This window comes from Pongo pygmaeus, chromosome 2, assembly GCF_028885625.2.
Source record: "Pongo pygmaeus isolate AG05252 chromosome 2, NHGRI_mPonPyg2-v2.0_pri, whole genome shotgun sequence".
Lineage (NCBI taxonomy): Eukaryota > Metazoa > Chordata > Mammalia > Primates > Hominidae > Pongo > Pongo pygmaeus.
The window spans coordinates 45,718,158-45,729,678 of record NC_085930.1 but is presented as its reverse complement, the minus strand read 5'-3'; positions in this window follow the sequence as shown (position 1 = coordinate 45,729,678).

Below are 11,521 nucleotides of genomic sequence, written 5' to 3'. Positions count from 1 at the left end.
CATCAGAAATTTGGGATTCTCATTACTGTGTGTTTCACACGTCCGTTTGAAGAGATCACCAAACAGGTTTTGTGTGAGCAACAAGGCTGTTTATTTCACCTGGGTGCAGGTGGGCTGAGTCCGAAAAGAGAGTCAGCAAAGGTGGTGGGATTATCATTAGTTCTTATAGGTTTTGGGATAGGCGGTGGAGTTAAGAGCAATGTTTTAGGGGCAGAGGGTAGATCTCACAAAGTACATTCTCAAGGGTGGAGAGAATTACAAAGAAACTTCTTAAGGGTGGGGGAGATTATAAAGAACATTGATCAGTTAGGGTAGGGCAGAAACAAATCACAATGGTGGATTGTCATCAGTTAAGCTATTTTCACTTCTGTGGATCTTCAGTTGCTTCAGGCCTTCTGGATGTATACGTGTAGGTCACTGGGGATATGATGGCTTAGCTTGGGCTCAGAGGCCTGACACTCTATGTAATATACTTTGAAAGTGCTTTTATACATGCCATTTTGTTTTCAAACCTTGGAACCCCAGGTTTGGAAATAAGAGCATAAAAAAGTTTTGGCAATTCTTAGAAAGGTTTTAGAGGTATTCCGGGATTAATAGACATTATAGTATTCATTTAATAATCATTCATGTTTCTGAATTCAAAATCATTTTGGATTTCACTTGATAGGACAAATCATTTTAGAATTATTTGACAGGACAGTTTTTGCAACAAATTGTCTTGTCATACAAAGCTTGAAGGATCAAACAGTCTACTGGAAAGAAGTATGACTAGTAAAACCACTTGACAATTTATATATTTTTTTCTCTTTCACTTCATCTTTTAAAAGCATCTGTGTAAACAAAGCATATAAAACTTCAGAAGGATGATTTAGAGTTAATAATACACTATGTTTTTCCTCAACATGATTAAACTCTTTCCTAATTTGCAGAAGTTCAAATATGAAACATACATAGCAGTGAGACCTACTGGTGAGACGGGCGAAGGCTAGAATTGGGAGGAATTAGTTTATAATAACCCCATTGTAGGGCTGCAATGGAAATCATCTGGTCTACAAGGAATTATCAAAGCCCAGGAAAAGAGGCTCACACCTGCAATCCCAGCACTTTGGAAGGCCAAGGCAGGAGGATCGCTTGAGCCTGGGCAACAAAACGAGACTGTCCCTAAAAAAATAAAAAATAAAAACAAAATTAGTATTGAAGGGAATCAAGTCTGGTGGATAGGATGTTGTGACAGGACTTTCTAGGTTCTGGCAATAGTACTGTGAATCTGTTGTTGTTGGCAGCATCTTGGTTCGAGGTGGTCTTTTTGTGTGTGGAGTAGGAGCTTAGCCGATAAGTGTAGATTGGGAGTCAGGATCTAGCCTGCTAGATCAGGGCTAGGTCAGGGCTAACATTCAGAATAGGGTTTTAGTCCAAGTAGGGAAAAGAAGGACTGTAGATTAGAAAACCTTGCTGTCTACTATGCACCTCCTATTTACTAGGTCCAAAACAGAATTTCTAATATTCTCTAATTGTCTCCTAATCTGTAAGAGACAATGGCACCTCCATTCTTCCAATTGACTTAGCTGAAAATCTTGGGAGAAAATTCTGGACTCCTTTTTCTGTTACCCCAAGTCCAAGTTGTTAGCAATCCTCTTAGCTTTACCTTGAAAACATATCCTGAATTGGATACTTTTTAGCACATCCACTGCTACCACCCTGACACAAGCCACCATTATCTCCCACCTAGATAATTGCAGTAGCTTTCAAATTGATCACCCACCTTTGCCCTTTGCCCCCTTCAGTATATTTGCAACATGGTGATAGGGAAGCGGGGCAGGGAAGTGCAAGGAGAAGGGCAGGTCCCTGGCTACAGCTCCACCCCCGGCCTGTGCCCACGGACCTAGGTGAGGACAGGCACTTCTGGCTTTGTGCCCAAATGTTGCATTTCCCAAAGCCACCCAGGTCTGCCACACCCCCATCCTGTGCCTATAAAAACCCTGACACCTGGCAGGCAGACACACAAGTGGTTGGACCTTGAGAGGAGCATGTCGGTGGAAGAAGACACGAGCTGCTGGATGTCAAGAGGACGTCGAGGGGAGCAGGCTGCCCACCAGCAGGCCATTGACCAGTAGAATGATGCAGAGTTTGGCCGGGGCGGTTGGAGGGCTGCTGAGTGGCTGAACTCCTGGGGAAAACCATCTCCCTTCTGGCTCCCCTATCTGCTGTGAGCTACTTCCACTCAAAACCATGCATTCATTCTCTAAGCCCACATGTGATCCGATTCTTCCAGTACACCAAGGCAAGAACCCAGGATATACAAAACTCTTTGTCCTTGTGACAAGGTAGAGGGTCTAATTAGCTGGTTAACACAAACTGCCTATAGATGACAAAACTAAAAGAGCACACAGTAGCAGATGCCCACTGGGGCTTCAGGAGCTGTAAACATCCACCCCTAGATGCTGCTGTGGGGTAGGAGCCCCACAACCTGCCCGTCTGTATGCTGCCCTAGAGGTTTGAGCCGTGGGGCCCTGAAGAAGCGAGCCACTCCCTGTCACATGCCCTGCCAGGGGGACAAGAGTACTTTTCCCATTTCAGTGGCAGCAACCATGATCCTGTTAAAAAAAAGCTAAACCTCCAAGAGCTTCCTGTCTTACTCATAGAAAAAGTTCTTACACTAGCCTAAAAATCCCTACATGATCTTTCATTTTCTTCTTCCACTCTTGTCTGACTTCATCTATTGTTATTTTTCCCCTTGTCTACTCTGTTCCAGCCACACTGGCTTCCTTGCTGTTTTTCAAGCAAGCCATATACACACACTGACTCTGTCCTTGTGCTTCTCGCTGGAATGCTTACCCCAGATAATCACATGGCTTATTCCCAGTATGACTTAGGATGTATTTATGGCCAACCTTCTGAGAAAAAGTGCCTTCTGTTTTGATACTGAGGAAGTAGTTTACCACAAAGTTAACAAGGTTTTAAAAATTTAATATGACTTTGACAGGTGTTACATACTTTATACATCATCCCCAGAATCAGCTTTTATTGCTAAAATTCATCTGTCCTAAATGTCATAGTTATACTCTGTCATGCTCAGCTGAGAATAGAAGGAAGATAGGTAGGATAGGAACTTCTCAATTGTTCTTACTGCGATGTCTGCCTCTATAGTGAATGGCCATTAGGTCCAGAGTGATCCCAATTTATGTCCAGGTCCTATAGGTTTCAAGCTTATGGAATCTATCTAAGATATGAAGAAGGTAAACTTTGTAGGCCTAGGTAGGTAGGGGACACTGGGGACATCAGATAACTCCCATCCTAAGTTAAACATGGTTTGAATGTCCTGACAGAAGCAAGAGCAGGGACTCTAGCAAAACTTACTTCTAGAAATAGAGAGAGGGAATGGATTAGGTCTCAGTGTCTGATTTCCACTAGACCTTTCTTACCCTGACTTTTCCCCTTGTCTTAACAACAATAATGAACATTTATCAAGTGTCTGCTATGCCAGGAATTTATCTGAGTACTGATAAACTATGAGAAAGACCTGGTTACATTCAAATTGGGATCTCAAACTCTTGTATTAGGAAGAAAATATTGGGAGAAAGGAAGATGAAAGAGGCTTTATATGAAGGAGCATGATATGGGAGAACCTTCCACATAAATTACTTAAATTGTGATAACTACTATCTGAATGAATGATTTAAATTTAAAATACAATTAATTATATTTTTCTCAAGTTTTCTGTGCAACATTCATTTTAAAATTTTACTTTAGATATTACCTCACACATTGACACAAATTTGTGGCACAACAAGTTTGATTTGTTCACCTAATTTCTTTCTTTTTTTTTTAGAGACAAGGTCTCGCTCTGTTGCCCAGGCTGGAATGGGCACAATCATGGCTCACTACAGTCTCAACCTCCTGGGCCCAAGTGATCTTCTTGCCTCAGCCTCCTAAGTAGCTGGGATGACAGGCACTCAACCACCCTTGGCTAATTTTACAAAGTTTTTTTGTGTGTGTGTGCTTTTTTTTTTTTTTTGAGAGACAGAGTCTCACTATGTTGCCGAGGTCGGTTTTGAACTCTTAGCCTCAAGAAATCATCCTGCCTTAGCCTCCCAAAGTGCTGGGATTACAGGCGTGAGCCACCACGCCCAGGCTTAATTTCTTAATTAGGGCATAAATTATTATTCTTGAGATTTATTATTTTACTATCATTCAAGAACCAATAAAGACCTATTTTCCATGATCTTCGGAGCTCATGAAAGCATTGAGTTTTTTAAACATCTGATTAATGTATCTTTAGAGAATATATCTAAATTTGGAGAATTTTTTTCTTTTTCAGAGAAGTTGTTTGAGCTTTCTTTTAAGGTTGTGCCTACTGCACTGACAGATTTCTCTAAAGAGATCTGGAGATTAACCATCAGACAGTATTCATACGTAGGAGGTGAGTTTGTAGAATGATTTGGATTCTGGAGGAGGAGTAAAGGTTCACTTCTTTCAAGGTTGTTTTTATCAATAGAGAGAGAAATGATTGCTTTAAGTGGTCTTCATTTTTTTCATTCGTAATTTTGCATTTGGCTCTGTGCCATACAAGTGCTATTAAAATAATTTGGAACAAAATTTACCATATTCAAGTTGTGTTTTTATATCAGTAACAAGCTCAGAGGGTTTTTTTTAATTGTTTTTGGAAAATAGTATGGATTTTGCTGTTTTGACTGATTAATTCGTTAACATTTTAATTCTTGTTGTGTGTTAAGCAAGGTTATTTTAGTGAGCAAGTTACTTTGTAGTACACATCTAGTTTATATCTCATTGCCTTGTTGGAAGTGAATGGAATGTTCTCTAACACCCTGAGGAAATGAGGCAACATTCACAGGCAGATATATTGATATATATTCAAATTTTTAACTTATTCATAGGTAGAGTGTGTCAGGTGTTCCCAAGACTAGCTCCCAAATCATGCGAACAAGGATGCACAGAACTCAGCATATAGTTGTAGTTATGCCTATAATTTACCACAACAAAAGAATACAAAGCAACCCTGGCAAAGGGAAAAGGCACTCAAAGTGAAGTTTGGAGGAAGCCAGGCACAAGCTTCTAATCATCCCCTAAGTTGCACAGGATGCAATTAATTCTGCCAGCAATGAGTTTTAACAATATGTGTGAAATGTTGTCTACTAGCAAAGCTCACCTGAGCCTAGGAGTCCAGGGTTTTTACTGAGCGCTGTTCATATAGGCATCTAGCGCCTGTGTGACTGACTGTAGTCACTGAAAGTTCAGATTTGCAGAAGGAAAGCAGCATCAGTATATACCACTTGTTTGTACAAATAGTTTAGATACAGTGAGCCACTCATCATGAATGGAAAGTTGGCTGTGTGCCATGCAAGGAAACTGTTTACCAGTCAGGTTCTCAAATATCAGCCCAGTGCCAATCTTGTAAACAAATCTTTCTAAGGGTAGCAGCCACAGGCCTGCTATATGAACTGTTTTCTGCACATAGATTAAAAGATAAAAACATTTAAAAATGAGAAGTTTCTCACCTGCACTTATTGTGATATTGTATACTTGTAGGAAATATGTATTCCAAATTCTGCTCTAAATACAAGTGATTTCTTTGGAGATTTTTGAGAAAAGTGGGACAGACCTTCTCTAGTCATTTTAATAGGACATGGCAAAACTAGAATTCTTCCTGTGGAAGGGGGTTATAGTCAAAGCTGCTGTCTCAGCCACCTGTAATAAAGTATGGGGCCTCTGGAGAAGAGTGTAGTGAATTGGTGATTCAACTGGTATGAACATCAGGTTTAGCTGGAATTGAGTGCAGCAATGTCCTTGAACATTCCCTCCAACCTCCTTACCCATCCTCCTCTAGGGGCTGGACAATCAGATTCAAACAACGTTTTGTGATTACTCTCTAGAAAGGAATAATGCCTGGTGTAGTGGTACTAGGTGGTTACCTAATAGGCAGGATCTCATGGGTGGCAGGCACACGAGTGGTTGAGCCCAGAATGCTGTGATATATCTCTCTTCTGCCTAGACTAGTGCAAGTCAGAACCTAGCCTTTCACTCCTCTCTCTAGGTATCTGTTATTTACCAAGATAGCTGATTTTTTTTAAAAGATAGCTGATTTTACCATAATAGTATAATCTCACGAACTCACATTATAAACCCACAAGCAATAGAAGAAAAAGTAAGAAAAAGATAATTCATTCTAGAAGTAATCAGAATGAATGGACTTGGTGGACAAAGAATTTAAAATAAAAACAGAAAATATCCTCAGAGATAAGGGAATATATGGCAAACATGAAACAGGAAGCTTCTAAGAAGTACCAGTTGAACATATTAGATATGAATTATATTATTGTGAAGTAAATTTCTCAGTGGATGTGTTTAATTGTTGAATAATATTATCAACTCAAAGAACAAAATAGTGAGCAGGATAATTAGATTGGAGAATATTCCAATAAATATTAGGAAAGGATAAAAAATATAAAGAAATTAAAAGTTAAGAGCTGTGAAGGTGAAAAGAAGAAATTTAAATAACAATATTGTAAGAGTTGGGTATGGTGGCTCACTCTTGTAATCCCAGCACTTTGGGAGGCCGAGGTGGGCAGACCGATTTGAGGCCAGGAGTGGGAGACCAGCCTGGCTAACATGATGAAACCCCTTTCTCTTCTGTAAATGCAAAAAATTAGCCAGGTATGGTGGTGCACGCCCGTAATCCCAACTACTTGGGAGGCTGAGGCATGAGAATTTCTTGAGCCTGAGAGGCAGAGGTTGCAGTGAGCTGAGATTACACCACTGCACTCCAGCCTGGGTGACAGAGCAAAACTCTGTCTCAAAAAACAAAACAACACAAAACAAAAGCAAACCAAACAATATTATGGGAGTACTTGAAAAAAATGAAGTAAAAGGAGGAAATTTGCTGAAAATTTCCAGAATTATAGATACTTTGACTAAGAAGCAGAGCACTGCTTCTTACAGGGTTAATTGCTTTATCATATTTAGCCGAGTAAAAGATAGAAATATTAAAGCAAAAAAGATCTTATCTACTTCCTTTTCTCAATACAGAACATTCAACATTCAAACGTTTTCAACAGTTTCATATTTCCTACTTCTTCTTTTCCCAAGGTGAGATAATCATAACAGTATTCTTTAGAAAATTCCCCTACACACATTTTGAAATCACATTAAATCACTCCAAGTTATTGGTAGTATATTAGTAAGTGAAAAGAAAGCATATAAGAAAGAAAGATCACTAGTAGGAAAATAGTCATAAAAACATAACTTAGTTGTCAATGGAGCATAAATTATTTTAAGAAAAATGTCTTAATATAGGCCTTCAGATTTTTAAAATTCTTAAATTTCCTGTATGGAATATCTGAGCTTTTATGTTTCAACAACATAATCAATGCTACAAGTGACCAAAATAAAAACGACTTTAATAAAATGCATTTCAGAAAGTTGTGGTAAAATGGAAGCAGTCACGAAACACAAGTGTTCTGTGGCTTCTGGTATCTGTTTACCTTTTTACTGCTGCCCATAAGTTAAATGATACAGTGTTTTAGTTTTGAAAACCATGCTTTTGAAGGATGCTGTAACTGCATCCTTCTTTTTCTAATCCAATAGCGTGGAGATGATGTGAAATGGTCAAATTCAGGAAACATTTTAAAGTACAGACCAAAAAGACTTGCTGATGGATGAGGAAAAGCAAAGAATCAAGGGATGGGACTTTAAATCAGGTGATGCAGACTAAGAAATTTAGATCAGTCTTCCCTCTCAAGCCAACTAGAAAATCTGGACATAATCATTTTAAAAGTCTGCTGGATGGCAGATCAGTGACCTAGCAAGGTAATGAAGAATTACCTCACCAAGATTCAGAAAAAGAAAGAAATACAGATTGATGAAACTGGCATTGGAGCTACTTTTACCCTTGGGATATTTACTAATTGATATAGAAGAGCTAGCTGAAAGGTGAGCAGTGCCTTTGGTAGCCTCTTGAAATGAGAAAGAGTGGTTTGGGATAGGATGGAGTGGACAATAAAATCACCCCTTATGTAGTGTCTTAGGTTGTTTTGTGTTACTATAACATAATACCACAGAATGGATAATTCATAAAAGAAATTTATCCCCTACAGTTCTAGAAGCTGGAGAGTCCAAGTTTGAGGGGCTGGCATCTGGTAAGGGCCTTCTTGCTCATCATAACATGGTTAAGGGTATCACATGGTTAGAAAGGAAGAGTGTGCATGTCAGCTCAGGTCTCTCTTCCTCTCATTAGAAAGCCACCAGTCCCATCATTGGGGTCCCAACCTGACGACCTTATCTAATCCTGCTTACCTTCCGAATGCTGTACCTCCAAACAACATATGAGTTTGAGGATTAATTTCCAACATGAAATATGGAGGACACATTCAAGCCATAGCACATAGACTGCAACCTACCTTTGAGTCATCTGATTGCACAGAAAATTCTAGTCCTTAAAACTGATTAAGGTGATTCCTGATTGCTACTGTTTATGGACTCCTGGCAGAAGCAAATGAAAATCTTCTCCAGAGGAAGACAAAATTTTGCAGGGCCTCAAATAATTTCCAGTTTTTCTGCAATTTGAGAAAGAAAACACAATACCTGGCACATGAGGAGACCAAACATCACAGAAAGAACCAATAGAGATTTACCCACAGTTACTTCAAATATTGGAATGATCAGACGGAGAATTTAAAATATTATTTTTATGTTTCAGGAGACAAAGGACTAAAAGTTTTGGTGGAAAACTAAAGTTATAAAAATGGTAGCAGATTTGAAAAAAGAATCAAATATCATCTGAGAACAGAAAAAAAAAAAACACAGTAACCCAAAACTAAGAAGCTGAACTGAAATTTGAACCCAGAAAGTTCAACTTAGGAGCCATAACCTTAACAGCTACTCTCAAAATTAGATAAAAAATTGTGACATTCTTAAACTCCAACTGTAACTAATTAGAGTTTAGCCAACTTAAACTATTTTTCAGTTATTCACTGAAAACATTACATTATCTTATAAAAGATCGAAGGATGGTCAAATATGTAATTTGGGGACAAAATTTTTAAGCCATTGATAAAATAAAACTGTGATGGATCAGCAGAACATTTATCATTTCCTTGAGAAAGGCCCAATAAAATTTGAATAAAATTTCAGGAAAATACAAGCTTCTATGACTGACATAATTTTCATGATTCATATTCTTTTGTTAGAAAGTTATATAGAACTAATTTACTTATCAATTAATATTGTCTGAGACATTTAAGGTAAACCCACTTGGCTCAGTCTACAATATTTCTTTTTAAAATGTTCTGCTCTTCTTGACTTTAGTATTAAGGTGTTCTGGAGATCAGATGATACTTGTCTGTCTTCAGCATGCTTTGCCTTGATGTTAGTTTTTAGCTAAAGTATATGATTGGGCCTTTCCTTTAAAAAATTTATTTCCGTATCTTCTGGATTTCTCAGTTGACACTTACAGATGAAAATTACCTGACTGCTCAGGTAGGAAATATCTTAATGCAGAGCTACTTCAAGATTATATTTTTGACAAGATTTTCCATTAATTTGGTTTCTTGGGAATGAAAGACAATTGGCTGAGTGGAATATCATTGCATTTGAGACTAGATTTAGAGTAGATTATTTTCCAACATTTATTCAGTTGGCAGACAAACACTGTGGGGTACCATCAACCCCCTTCATTGAAGGACTTTGTTGCTCCAGTGTTGATAGTGTTTTCCACAGCTCAGGGATCGGCCTCTTCATGGATTTCCTTACCCAAGGTCATGATCTTTCCCGTGGCTATGACAAATGACTCATAGATGCAGAAGTGTAAAGATCTTCCCATTTCAGGACAACAGAGGACAACTCTAAGGGGCAGTTTCAGCTCTATAGCTCCCCATAGGGCTAGCTGATTCTGGTGTGGGCCTACCATACAGTGTGATTCCCTATACCCACATCAGTTTCTGTTCCTTCTTATCCCAAAGTGATGATCTGAGGTTACTCCTTAATATAACAATTCTTCACATTAAACTCTGTCTTGGAGTTTGCATTCCAGGGTACCCAAAGGTGGCAATCTTTGCAAATTTTCATGCAATGAGATAGGAAATCTATCTTCTATCCATCCATCCATCCATCCATCCATCCATCCATCCATCCATCCATCCATCCATCCATTTATCCATTTCTTTACACTGCTGCTTTTAAAACAATTTTTAAATTTTATAGAGATGAGCTCTCACTATGTTGCCCAGGCTCGTCTCAAACTCCTGAGCTCAAGTGATCCTCCTGCCTCAGCTTCCCAAAATGTTGGGATTACAGGCATGAACCACCATGACTGGCAGCACTGTTGTTTTATTAAACCATCCTGGCAACTCAAAAGATTCATTTTTGTTTTTTTCAGCAACATTTCTTCAAGGTATAATATCTGTACTACCCATAAGGTAGTCATTTGTTATGTTTCAGCAGTTTCCAAAAGATGTAAGTTAAATGTATAACGTTTAGGCATGTTAGTATACTTTGTGATCAAAATCTTAACGGGAAGCTATTTTTGAATTTGCTAGATAAATTTACAAAAATCTTAGCATTGATTTCACCAAATTATCTCCAGGGGGCAGCAGAGAGTAATCTTAGTGCAAATAGATGATTAGAAACAGCACAGGGTTTGCTTATTTATTTAAACAAAACAGACCAATTTTGAGAAGGTAAGGAAGAGTGAATTAATACATAAGTAGAGTCAGTAGGGGTTAGGAATGTGGGAGATGTATTGGAGACAAAACAGAGTTACCACCTTCAAAAAAGTAGATAGTAAAGCAGAGACTAATTAGCCACATAGCTTAAGAAGTAGACTTTGGAGTGAGATTTCTTGGGCTTGAATCCTGTTTCTGTCACTTATCAGCTGTGTGGCTTTTGACAATTTACATAACCTCTCTGCTTTGAGTTTCCTCAATGGTGAGTGGTATTTACTATATAGGATTGTTGAGATAATTAAATTAGGTAATATTTATAAGCTGCTTAGAACAAGACCAGGGTGTTACGCTTAGGGCTTGACAAATATTTGCTATGGATCTGACCAGTGAGATTTACAGTTGATATTTAGCTAAATATAAAATGTGATTACTAATTTCTCTACTCTGATTTTGCTTATTTTGGTACTGCACACATTTGATTTTCAAACATCTATTTCTCAATTTTCCTTTTTGTATAATCTGTAAAATTATAATGAAAAAATAATCATTAATTCCAATATGATATATTTTTTCTAACTTTTTAAGAAGAATTTTTACACATTGATGTAGATCAACCATATATTAGGAGTAAAAATTTTCAAGAAAAATCAATATAATAGTAGGTATAAAAATAGAAACATGCATTTTTTGAGGCTCTTTTAAGTTACTGTTTAGTCCATTTAATGATTGTCCATGGAGGAAGATACAGGATTTCAGATGAGTCTTGAGAGCATGGGTCAATGAAGGTTACAGAGAGGTGAATTGGAAAATAGAAAATGGAATATGGCCAGGAAAGCAGTCTTTTT